Source organism: Serinus canaria, chromosome 6 (assembly GCF_022539315.1).
Source record: "Serinus canaria isolate serCan28SL12 chromosome 6, serCan2020, whole genome shotgun sequence".
Lineage (NCBI taxonomy): Eukaryota > Metazoa > Chordata > Aves > Passeriformes > Fringillidae > Serinus > Serinus canaria.
Genome location: NC_066320.1, coordinates 35,145,404 through 35,158,431, shown reverse-complemented (window position 1 = coordinate 35,158,431; position 13,028 = coordinate 35,145,404). Strand labels below are relative to the sequence as shown.

The following is a 13,028-nucleotide window of genomic DNA, read 5'->3' as shown; positions in this document are numbered from 1 at the left end:
GGGATTGCACGAAGCTGCAGCAGCCTCTGCTCCCGGTGGGAAGGGCTTTCTTCCTCCTCTGGCACCTGGCTGGCACAGGTTGCTCTGGGATGCTGGGGCTGCCCGGTGCCTGGAAGTGTTCACGGCCCATTGCTGCTCTGGGATGAGGCTCTGAGCAAGCTGCTCTAGGGAAAGATGTCCCTGCACGCGGCAGCAGGTCTCTTCCAACCTGAATTATTCCATGATTCTGTGAATTCAAAAAACCTGAGGAATAAATCTGTAGAGGTCACTAAATACATATAAGCACATTCCCATCGATTCAATACTTACCAGCCTATCCGGCGGAGGTCAGAACTCAAGGACCACCCAGGACATGGCAAGCAGCAGGGACCTTTCTCCCACTCTCTGGCACGGACCTGTTAAGCCAAAGAGAAGCTCTCAGAGAGGGAGACGGAGGGACGGGACGGGCGACTGGCCCGACCCTCCAAAGGCGGCGGCCGAAAGGGCGGAGAGCGCCCGGACCCCGCTCCGCCTCCTGCGCCGCCTGCACACCGCCCGGCGCTGCCCCGCCGGGATTTTCCGGCACGCCGTCGCTTCCACCGCCTGGAGAGGGGCGCGCCCGGGGCTCGGGGGGTGCAGCCCTGTTCCGACGCCGCTAGCCCGGCCCTGCCCGCTGCCCCCGGCCCGCGGAGCGCTGCGAACGCGCCTCCGCCGCCCGCCGAAACCGGCCCCGCCGGGCCTCCCCTCCGCGCCATTTTTCTCAGCCACCGTGTCCCTTCGCGCTCCGGAATCCGTTTCTCCCTTCCCCTCTATTTAAGGGCAATGCCCCACCCGCCGCTCGCTCCCGCCCCTCGCCCTTCCCTCGCTCGGCAGCCGTCGTTCCTCCGGCACCCGGCTGCAACGGGCAGGGCAGTGGCTGGGGGGCTGCAGTACCGCTCTCTGTCCACAAGATGGCAGACATACCGGGAACTTCGATTTAACCGCCCTTTGTGCCGCCACCTTGAAAAGGTCAACCGAGTCCGCGACACGGCGCTCTCAACATGGCGACTAAACGAGGCCCCCGCCCCCCCACCGACCGACTGAGGCGTTTACGTAGATGCCTGAAAAAAACTCTCCAAATTACAAACGCCCGCGACTTTTCTGAGCCAACAGCGCGTGTCCGTGGCGCTTGAAACGCCGCAAAAAATCCCAGCGGGGCGCGCCAGCGTCGGGTGCGGTGCAGGCAGTCTGATTAGACAGACCGCGGGGCCTTATTTTCCCGCCCTTTTTGCTGCCGTTTTGAGAAGGTCAGAGAAAGTCCGCGACATTCGCGACTCGCCACTCCCAATATGGCCGCCAAAGAGGACCCCGGCAGAGAGAGGCGTTTACACAGATGCCTGTCCGAAATCCATGAAAATACGGCCGCTTGAGGCGCCTCTGAGCTCACAGCCCGCGTCCGAGGCACTTGAAACGCCACAGAAAATCCCTTCAGGGCCGCGCCGCTTTCGGGTGCGGTGCAGGCAACTCGGTTAGACAGACCTCGGGGCCCTAATTTTCCCGCCCTTTTGTCTGCCATTTTGAAAAGGTCAGAGAAAGTCCACGACATTCCCGACTCGCCACTCCCAATATGGCCGTTAAGAGGACCCCGGCAGAGAGAGGCGTTTACACAGATACCTGTCCGAAATCCATTAAAAACGCCAGTCTGAGGCGCCGATGAGCTCACAGCCCGCGTTCGAGGAACTTGAAACGCCACAGAAAATCCCGGAGGAGGAGCGCCGCCGTAGGGGTGCTATGCAGGCAATTCGGTTAGACGGACCGCGGGGCCCTAATTTTCCCGCCCTTTTTGTCTGCCATTTTGAGAAGGTCAGGGAAAGTCCGCGACATCCGCGACGCACCACTCCCAACAAGGCGCCCGCCGGCCTGTCTGCGCAGGGCTGCAGTACCGCGCTCTGCCCACAAGGCGGCAGCACCGCCGCCCACCCCAGCCGGGGGCAGCCGCGCGCCTCGGGGCTGCGGGCGGGGAAGGCGGCGACAGATAACGGGGGCGGCCCCCGCCAAAACTCCTCTGAAATAAATGCCAAAAATAATGGAAGAAAAAAACCAAAAAAACCTCGTCTCTAACACCTAAAGAACCAAAATAAACACGCCTTTCTTTTAAACAACACTTAAATATATTTTATATTTTTACTTTTCAAATTTATGTTTATTTTTATAATGTATATTGATGCATAATTTGATTTATAATCTATATTAGATCTAGTCCTATTTCTATATTGATATTTCTATTTGTATACATATCTTTATATATCAGTTATATATTTAATGTTTAGATTTATATTTCTATAATGCTTATATTATTTAAAATGAAACCCCTCCTCTACCCAAATAAAAGCCAAAAAAGAACCCCTTTCTTTTAAACAGTATTTAACTTTTTAAATTTATATTTTTCATATTTATATTCACATCTTAAATGTATAGTGATGTATAGTGTAATTTTTATTCCATATTATATATCTTCCTATTATTTATATTTATTTATACTTATTAATATTATTAATATTAATATTAATTAAATATTAATATTAAATATCAATATTTAATGTTTATATTTATTAATAAATATTAATATTGATAATATTAATATTTAATATTAATATTTATTATTTTGTAATTTTATATATTGATTTTATATATCTATATTATAACAATATTAAAATAACATATATATTCATATTTTTAAAATAAAACCCTTGCCTCTAACCAAATAAAAACCAAAAAAGCTTTCTTTTAAACTATATTTAAATATTTTCATACTTTTTTCATTTTCTTTTATCGTTTGTATCGGTTTATTACAGCTATTAACATATATAATACACATCATAACGTAATAATATAATTTATTATTTATATTTTATATCATATGTACTGCTAATACATTATTTTAAAATTATAGTTTTATATATATATATTTGTGTATTTATGATATATTTCATGCTTACATATCTACCTTTATTATAATTTTATAATAAAAACTCTGCCGGTTACCATATAAAAACAAAAAATACTTTTATTTTAAACTATATTTTAATATTTTGAGATTTATATTTTTGATATTTAAATTCTTAAGTGGTTGTATACGATATTATAATATATTCACTATTATTTATTACTACATTATTATATATTCAGTGTTATATGTGCTATATTTAGATATGTAATATATATTACTATATATATATTACATGATATATATAATTTGTATTATGTATTGTATCGATTTCTATTATTTCGTATTTATTTATATTTATACTCATCGCATATATTTATATTTATTTATAAACAATATTTTCCCCCTTCCATTTAAATTAGAACGCAGGGATTCCCTGTCGCCCCTGTGATACCCCTAACAGCCTGGAAAAGGCAGGTTTTCCTTCAATCGACACCCTTAAAACCACAAGTGAAGGCAGATCCCCCCCCAGTTCAAACACAGACAATAAAAGAAAAGTAGCTGCTTCCCTCTCCTCAATTTCTTTTGTCCTCATAGGCTCCATTTTTATTGCCCTCTGGGCTTTATTCTCCGGGGGAAAGAAGGAAAGGGGGGGCGGGAGGAGAGGACGGATGGCAGGGGAAGGGAAAGGGCAGGGAGGGAGGTCGGGCTGTGGAAGAAAGCGGGAGGGGAAGGGAAAGGCTGGGAGGTAGGGACAGGCGGGGAATGGTCCCAGGGCCCTCGATCCATCCCGAGCCCGCCCCGGCGTCCCGCCCTGCCCGGGATGCTGCGCTCGGCGGCGCTCGGCTATTATCGGCTGCTTTCGGCTGCATTCGACTCTTCGGCGGAGTTCGGCTCGGAGCCGCTCTCTCCGTTCGGCGGAGCTCGGTTCCTTTCGGCTGAACTCGGAGCCGCTCGCTCCGTTCGCTCCGTTCGGCTCAGGTCGGCTCGGCTCGTCTCCCTAAAGAAGCCTAAACCTAAAGAAAAAGTTATGCTTCTGTTTCAACAAAAAACAAAGCACAGGAGATTCCTACTCACTGTGTCAAACTTATTTAAAACGCAACAAAAAACCCCACGATGAACAATTCTGCAACTGAAACGAAATATATAAGTAACAATAAAACCACACATCCAAAAACAGTGTTTATTGGTCACCAATCCTAAAAATCCAATCCTAAAACTGAGTTAGCATACCTCTTAATACCTAACTTTATCCCTCACAAACTTTAAATTGTAAATCAAAACATCCTATACATAACAAACTCTTAAAAAATTACAAATTATGCAGTCTTACACAAATTACAGTTAAAACACAACAATTAAAATTACTAAAATCATTACCAAAAAATACTTGTATAATATTTAGTTACAAAATAAACCAAACAAAAGACCACAAAACCACAAAGAAATTACTTCAAAGTGTAAAAAATTATAATTTAAAACAATTAACACAACTAAGACTCAACATAGTAATACATAAAAAACCCCCAAACATAATCACTTGAACACAAATTGCAGCAGAAATTGAGACCTGCGCAATAACAACTGCTTTCATCCAGGGGAATGGATGCTCACCTTACCCACTTACCTTGGCTCCTCATATCCGGCTTTACTTCCTAGAAATAAAGGCAAAGAGCAATGCTGTAAACACACAGTCACCATTGATGCTTCCCCTGCAAAGGCACATGGTGACTGATCCTTTGAGCACCTCAGCACCGTGTGACTTCACCTGGCCTAAGGGGCCACCTCTTGCACATCCACGCCTCCAAAGCTGCAGCTCAAAAGGCCTTCCCAGCACCTCGCTTTCATCCCCTCCATGTGTCACAGCCCTCCACTTATCTCTTGGACGTCCAGGGATGAGAATCCACCTCTGGTGCCAAGGAAGGCCGCCTCACCTGCTGGGAATTTCCTGCAGTCACGGGGCTCTGGTCCCTTGCTCAGCTACAATCAGCAACACCAAATACCATTGCATCATCTTAGCTGCAGAGCGGCCAAAGCCAAGCCCAACAAGTCTCCTACTCACCCTTCTACTAAGAACACCCAGCCCCTCGGGTGGCACGCTGCAGCTGCACGATTCTCCAGCTTCAAAGGGCAGCACCTTGGTCTTGGTTCCAGCTCTGCAACATTTCAGCTCCCCCCAAGGGTTTCTAAGGCCACGCTAGCATCGATATCCCAGGCCCACCATGATTTCAGCTCCAGCCCAACAATCCCTAGACACTCTACCAGCCCCTGCGTAAGTTCACCTCGATGGCCACAGCCCCATTTACAGGTCTAGTATCTTTTCCATTTTCATTCCAAGTTCCAGCCCCACAGTCCACTTCCCAGCCCCACAGCAATTTTGGCTCCATCCCAGGAAGTGCCATCACAGGCCCAGGCAATATCCTGGCATCGATGGGGTTTTCAGGTGCAAGGCTGAATCCTGCTTTTCCTCTCCACACAACCTATTCTACTTTCAGTTACAATACCCAGCCCCTTCATCCATGTCACAGGCCCACAGTGGTTTCGGCAAAAGAACACAGGGACACCTGTGGCAGCCCTATGGTTCCCATGCCGTGTTCAGCCCCGATCCCAGACAGGTAATGATGACTCCAGGCCCACTGATTTCAGCCCTTTCAGCTGTTGACCCACAAGCTTTATTTCACTGTCAGCTCTCTTCTTCCAGCTCCAGCTGCATGATTCTCCAGCTTCAAAGGGCAGAATCTTGCCCTTGGCTCCAGATCTGCAACATTTCAGCTCCCCCCAAGGGTTTCTAAGGCCACACCAGCATCGATTGCCCAGCCCTACCATGATTTCAGCTCCAGCCCAACAATCCCCAGACACTGTGCCAGCCCCTGCATAAGTTCACCTCGATGCCAACAGCCCCATTACCAGGTCTAGTATCTTTTCCATTTCCATTCAATGTCCCACCCTCACAATCCACTTCCCAGCCCCACAGTGATTTCTGCTCAATCCCTAGAGGTGCCATCACAGACCTAGGCAATATCCTGGCATCGATGGGGTTTTCAGGCACAAGGTTGCAGCCCCCTTTTCCTCTTCACACAACCTATTTTACTTTCACCATAGCACGGGCCTACAGTGGTTTTGGCAGAACACTACAGTCCCTTTGGCAGCCCTATGGTTCCTATGCCGTGTTCAGCCCTGATCCCAGACAGGCAATGATTTCATCTCTTGCCTAACAATCCCCAGGCACTGTGAGAGACCCTGTCTCTTTTCGCCTCAATGCCAAGAGCCCCATTCTCAGCCTCATAGTTTCTTCTCCATTTTCATTCATAGTCACAGCCCCACAGTCCCCTTCCAAGCCCGACAGTGATTTCTGCTAGAGCTCTCGAATTGCAGTAGGGCAGCATGCAGTATCCTGCCATCGGCGGGGTATTTAGGTGCAAGGCTGTAGCCCCCTTTTCTGTTCCACACAACCTATTCTATTTTCAGTTACAACACCCAACACTAGCATCAATATAAGAGGCCTACATCGAGTTTAGCACAGAAATCCTACAGTCTCCATGTTAGCCCTACAGTTCCCATCCCATGCGCAGTCTCAATCCCAACCCCACAGTTCCCCTTTCCCAGCCCCAGTGATTTCAGCTGTTGGCCCACAAGCTTTATTTCACCGCCAGCTCTCTCCTTCCATCTTCAGCTGCGCCAGGCATATCTGCTCTGGGTTGAGACAACTGGGTTTTGGATTTGGGTGCAACTGAGAGGTTTTACCTCCAGATCCAGAAACACCATTCTCACCCCATTCTGGCAGACGTTATTCTATTTCCAGCTTTTTCATTGTGTGTCCTAATCTATGATTACTCTCCAGATCTATAGTGAGTATCCCTTTCAGCAGTGATTGATCCTGCAGCACTGCATTCCCCACCCTGGCCCCAGTGATTTCAGCTCTAGTCCCACAAGCTTTATTTCACTGCCAGCTCTTCTGTTCCACTTCCTCCTCAACATCTCCGCAGCAGTGCCACATAATGCTACTTGTGCTCCTCAGGGCAGGACCTTTGTTTTAGCTCTAGCTCTCTGTGGTTTGAGCTCAGTCACAGCCCTTACAGCAATTTCAGCTCCGAACATGGAGTTCACCTCCCAGCTCCACATTCTCTATCCCAACCGCACAGGGTTTTTACCCCAAACCCTACCATATTTCTGTCTCCTCCAGCTCTGCTGCCTCAGCTCCAGCTCCTCTGCTTTTTACTGCCTGCAGCTAAAAGCTGCTTCTGCTTCTCACTGCAGCTTGGGGCTGTTGATAAGGTCACAAATCAGTTACTGCCATCATTTCAATGTCTCTAGAAGCTGTCACACCCAGCCTAATGGGATCCATAAACTTTGGGGACACTTGAGGCCTGAAGCCCAATATCTACCTTCCCCCACCCTAGGCCTCAGCCCAGCATCTGCACAAAGACCCTCTCATGTGCCCCCAGGCAGTTCCAGGGGCTGGGAATAGCCACTGGGTTCCTGCTCCCCCATCCCAAACATCACCCTTGGGCTGGTTCTTGGGCCCTCAAACCCTCTGAGTCCCCACACACTCGGCCTCTGCTTGGTACCACGGGGCAGGGGCTGGGAACCCCCAGCCATGTCCTGCTGGCCCTGCACTGCAGCTCCGTGCCCTTCTCCCGTGGCATTTATCCCGCCCCAGCATTTCCACCACTCCACACTGTTTTGGGCCTGACTCATGCCAAAGTCCTTATTCCACACCCGGGGGCTTTATGTCCCCACTGCTCTCACAACTGGTGTTTCCACCCCAGTCCCACAACCCTTAATGAATTAACATCAGGTATCTAGTAAAGAAAACAAAACAAACAAAAAAATGCAATAATATGAGCAAAATAATAAATCCACAAAACAAAAAAAGGAAATCATTATTATTACAAGTAAAAACAAAATAAAGTAATAAAAATGCAAAAGGCCAATTTTATTCCCGGTATTCTGAACGTTACTTTAAATCCAAAACCCGCGAAATGTCTAATTCCCGGCACTCAGTAACAGCAGCCAGTCCCCCCCACACCACTCCAGGCGCCACACCAGCTACCGCCTACCCGAGCTGCGCAGGGCGTCGGCCCCCAGATACTGCCGCAAGCGTCGCATCCGTGCTCACCGGCGCTCCCCGAATCAGCTGCCGCAGGTGCCCCGTCCGCAGCTGACTCCCCGGCGCAGCGCCGCCCCACGAATCGCGCATCCGCACGCACCGAAGAGTACACCCCAGCTTCACTGCCGAACTGACACCTCTGCCGCCCGAACGCACATTATTTATCCCCCAGGGCCGGGCCAGCCAGCCAATCACAACCCGAGGCAGCGCCGGCCCCACCAATCCCAGCCCGCCCATTCCCGCCGCGCTCGGCTCCGAGACCCCCCGCGGTCCCCTCAAACCCTGCTCGCGCCGCCACCATTGCAGGGTCCGAGCCCGCCCGCTCCCCGCCCTCTGCCCGTTTCCCTGGGAGAAATCCACACAACCTAATCTACTGGACCTAATCAAGGACCTGAACTGGAAGCTCCCGCCCGCCCTTCCCGGCCCCAACAGCGCCTGCCGAGGCTGCGGCAGCGGGGACACAGCTCCGCCGGTTCCGAAAGCGGCGGTAGCGGGAGCGGCGCCTCAGGCGTAGGGGGAGCGGGACCAGGCAGAGGGGCCGGGCCGCGACTGAGCGGGCTGAGATTGGCGGGACCACGCCCGAATTGAAAGAGCGGCTGTGATTGGACAGGGCGGAGAAAGGCGGGCCGGGATTGGCAGGCTTGGGAGCCGTGAGGGTGCTGCCCGTGGGAGCGTGGTGCGGAGCCCGGGCTGCTCGGAGGGCCCGCGGGCGCTCTGGGTCGCGCTCGCGAGACACCCCGTCCCCTTCTCCGGCCCTCTCTCGTGCCCAGCTCCCGGCGAAAAGACCCCCGCAGAGCCCCTGCCGGAGCGCCCCATCGGCACTCGGGGCAGGGAGGGGTATAGCGCGGGAGTGGTTCCGGGCCGCAAAGGCGGACTCTGCCACAGCAGCGCGGACCAGGGAGCGGCGGCGATATGGTGAGGAGGGGGCTCGGCAGCGGGGAGTGGGGAAGGCGTGCAGAGCCCGCTGCGGGCTCTGGGCGCCTCTTCTCCCGCAGTGCTTCCGCTTCTGCGGGGACTTGGCCTGCCCCGACCGGCCGAGATCAGCACCCTGGCCAGCGTTAAGTGCCCGCGTCCCCCTGCCCGCCCTGCGCCTGCTGCGGGCCCGCTGCTCACCCTCGCTTTCCCCCTCAGTCGTCCGATATTATAGATGATAAAACAATATTGGCTTTCACATTCATAGATTAGCTTTTTGCATCACAAATATTTTGATATGGTACAACTTATACTTACTTTTAACTGCTTTGTATAGTGTAATATGCCAGTTTATGTATGGGTGTATATTTCATATAAATAGTAGCGTGATAAATATATCGTAGGCTTTAGCAAAATGTTAAAATAGAAACTAAAATACTTCTATGTAACTAACTCAGAGAGTGGTGCAAAGCAATTCTCTTTCTTGTATCTGCAGACTGGCCCTACCAACTGGTAACAGTGACAAAAAGAGCTAAAGCATGCAGGAAGGATTTATCGACTCTTATTGGTGTTATCAGGGAGTGTGAAGCAACAGGATAAAACCACAGAAAAAAATAAAATACGTAGACCGAATTTACAGAATGTTCTGCAGCCAAGTCAGAGGTTAAAACCAAACAAGAGAGTTCCTGGAACATCAAAAACTCAAAGGAATGTTTGAATAATGTATAAGCTAATGAATATGCATGTAACCCCAGCAATGTAACCATATACAGTGAACATGATTTTAAGCTACCTCTGTGCTCTTTGGCTGTGTGCCAGAAGCACCCCAGTGCTGGATTCTTTTGTCCTTTTATCCTTTATTAAACTTTTAAAAAATTTAAAGAGTGAACTCTGTTTATCACATCAGTGAAACTTAAGCTGATCTGCATCCAGGTGCTGCAGGACCTGCTGGGGGAGGCCATCGAGGTAAGTGTGGAGTTACCGCAGTGGAGGCCAAGTATTTCAACACCACTATAGCATAATCAGTAACATTAATTAATTTTGTGTTCTTCATGCAAGCCTCAGCGTTAGGAATGGTACTGGCCTCTACTAGCATTAATAATATGCATAGTAAATGTTATTAGTATTAATATTTAGGTAAGAATTGTTAGTGTTAATACTGGTAGCGAGTGTGTTAGCTGGTGTTTACTGAGAAGCTCCGCTCTCCCACAGTATGACAAGATCCTGAAGCTGACCTCAGGTGCAAAGTTAGGTGAGCACTGCTGTCCTTACCACCATCCCCAGGTGGAGCCATGCTCCAGAGATGGGCAGCAGTGAGTCTGCGGATGCCGTCCCAAGGTGACAGAGCTCACCCTCCCTCCCGTCTGCAGTCAGGGGATGTGAAGGCAACCACTGCTGTCCTCGGCTTCATCCTCTCCAGTGCAGCCAAGCACAGGATAGGCAGTGAGTCTCTGTCAAGTGAGCTGCAGCAGCTGGGACTGCCCAGAGGCAGGGGAAACACTCAGGGTGGCACCATGAGCCAGACCTGGTGGGATGTTGCTGGCAGTTCCCAGCCCTGCCTTCTTCACACCTGGATGGAGGGCAGGCTGCCTGCTGTGCTGTGCTCCATCACCTCCCTTCTGTGCCATCAGTCCCTGGGGGCTCCTCAGGTGCTTTGGTGAGGTTTGGCAGCTGCAGGTCTGGTGTGAGCAGAAGGATTCTTCTCATCTCCTCTCATGAGCAGAGCGTGCCAGGGTGTTGTGCTGTTTTACATGTTACTGACCCACAAAACTGCAGGAGACTGAGGACTTGTAACAGGTGCAGGACAGGTTCAAAAGGAACTTGGGGAAAAAACCTCTGTCTTTCTCAGTCCAAAGGGACAGCAGAACTCACATCTGCTCACAATAATCCTCTGGAGAGTGGATCAATGTTTGTATAGAAAGATGACTGGGGGTAAAATCAGAGGAAATAGAGAAGTTAATTTTGTATCCCAACAGGAGTTATAACGGGACAGAAATTTTAGGGTAAAATACAGGTGCTGTTCCCAGGCTGGAACTGTGTTGGCATGCTCCACAATGATTCCCCGTACAACCATAAGCACCTGCTAAGGGGGGTGGAGCGAAATGGAGACACCACAATCAGGCTGTGTCAAAATCTTTGCAGGGGCAGCAACTTGATGGTACTTTGAAGCTGATTAACTGCATAGCAAGGGCTATTTGGCATATGCAGGAACACTTTCCAACCTAGCATCTGAAGACCAATTTAGAGGAGGCACCTCTAAGTCCAAAGCCAGACAGACCTTATGTTCTTAGCAGCATTCATTTATAAGAATTCCTGTGACATTTGCAAATTTAAGAGGTGACACCCCCATTCAGACCATGGCTCCTGGGTGCAAACGATAGCTCTTTTCAACAGCAAGGAAATCTGCATGCCCTATTGCCTCAAGGTCACTTCACTTGAGAGTCCCGAGACCCAAATCCAGCCAGAATCCTAGTTCCCAGAAAATTTCTGCTATCAGAAATCCTGCAAAGTTTGCAATTCTAGTGGAAATATCACAGGAAACACGAGGCTTCAGGCTCCAATGGGATCTCTTTTCCACACAATGGAAAACTCAGCAAGCCCTTCTGGCAAGACGAGTTCACAGGAGACACACAGGTCTCAAGAGCCAGGCAGATCCCACTCCACAGAAGCTTTAATCTGAGAAAAATCATGTGATGTTGGTACTTTTAAAAGGGAGTATGGCACATTTAGACCCTGGCCAATACTTCGGAGTGATTCTTTTATACAGTAAATAAAGATTTCCATTCCAATGTCTGTAGGTCACTTTGGAGACAGCCCCTGAAATGCAAGGCCAAGAAAAGCCATAGCTCCTAGCAGTTGTCATCTGTGAGGAATCCTATGATATTCATGATTCAAGAAACTGAACCCAAAATTTCAACACCTCAAATGCAGACACAAAAGATTGCTGTTTTCCTAAGAAATACTTCAAACCTAACATTTGGAAGGAGTTCAGAATACACACCCAGGACAGCCATGCCCCCCAAAGTGCTGCCCCTTGGCAGATTGTCTCTATGGTAAACTCTGTCACACTAGAAATGTTAAGAAGCAGAATCCAAACTATGGCACAAGCACCTGTAACGAAAAGGTACCTCATGAGGGCCTAAGGGAGGCCAAGGCCACCTACAGCTCTATTTCCTAGAACCGCTGGTGTCAGAGGAACACTGCGATGTTTGCGGTTTTACAACTGGAAGGAAAACTGGCGCTGGGTCGGGGGCCGGCAGTACCGCTCTCTGTCCACAAGGCGGCAGCAGTACCGCCGAGCTCAGCCCGGCGCGCTTTAGGGGCGGGCAGAGAACGGAGGTAAAAGGCGCCGGAGAGCCCTTTCCATTCCCTTCAGGCCCCGCAGCTGTTCTTACGGTTTAAGGGCATTTGATTGGTTCAAAACTACTACCCATCTCTAGTCAGAGTTTCCCGTTTACAAATGAGTGGATAGAGAGAATTAATTCAGAGATAAATGCCTATTATTTGCCAATACCTATAAAAATGAAAAACTTGACAGGTTCAAGTTTTCAGGTGTATTCTACACCCACCCCTCCTTGTGAAATTTCTAGCAGCTTTGGGTCCCTCTGGGGGAGGGCAATTCAGCTTGACACACCCCCCCCCCTCCGCCTTCCTCGGTCCCCACTCACCTGCTCCTCCACCGCAGTGTGGCTCCCTCTCCTAGGGACCTTGGGGTGCCCCAAATGACACCATAGCCCCGAGTCTTCACCCTCTTTTCCTTACCCCCAAAGAAGGCACAGAACGTGTTAAATTGCCCTGGACAGCAGCGCAGCACTTCTTTCAGTCCCCTTCCACGTGTACATCCCCCCATAAAGGGACTCCGCTGCAACAAGAAAGAGGGGGCAGCCCCAAGAAGGGCTGAGGTTCCTCCCCAGCCTCGCTGTCACAGGCGAGAGGCAGAAACAGGAACTGACAGCGGAGAGGACACAGGAAAAAAGAACGGGGTGTAGGATGAAATTGACAAAAAAAAAAAACAAAAAAAAAAAACAAACAAAAACCCAAAACCAAAACAACAAACAAACAAACAAACAAAACCACAAAACAAAAACAACCCCACAAAAA

At 49.3% G+C, this 13,028-nt stretch overlaps 1 long non-coding RNA gene across 1 annotated transcript; it reads right to left on the bottom strand.

Annotated features, from left to right (window-relative positions):
- Positions 1 to 9,181: 9,181 nt before the first annotated feature.
- LOC127059787 (uncharacterized) lies at positions 9,182 to 12,925 on the bottom strand. The gene is made up of 2 exons (XR_007777935.1): positions 12,596 to 12,925; positions 9,182 to 10,853 (listed from the first exon to the last, which is right to left on the bottom strand). It is a non-coding gene; the product is annotated as an uncharacterized LOC127059787 (long non-coding RNA).
- Positions 12,926 to 13,028: the final 103 nt, after the last annotated feature.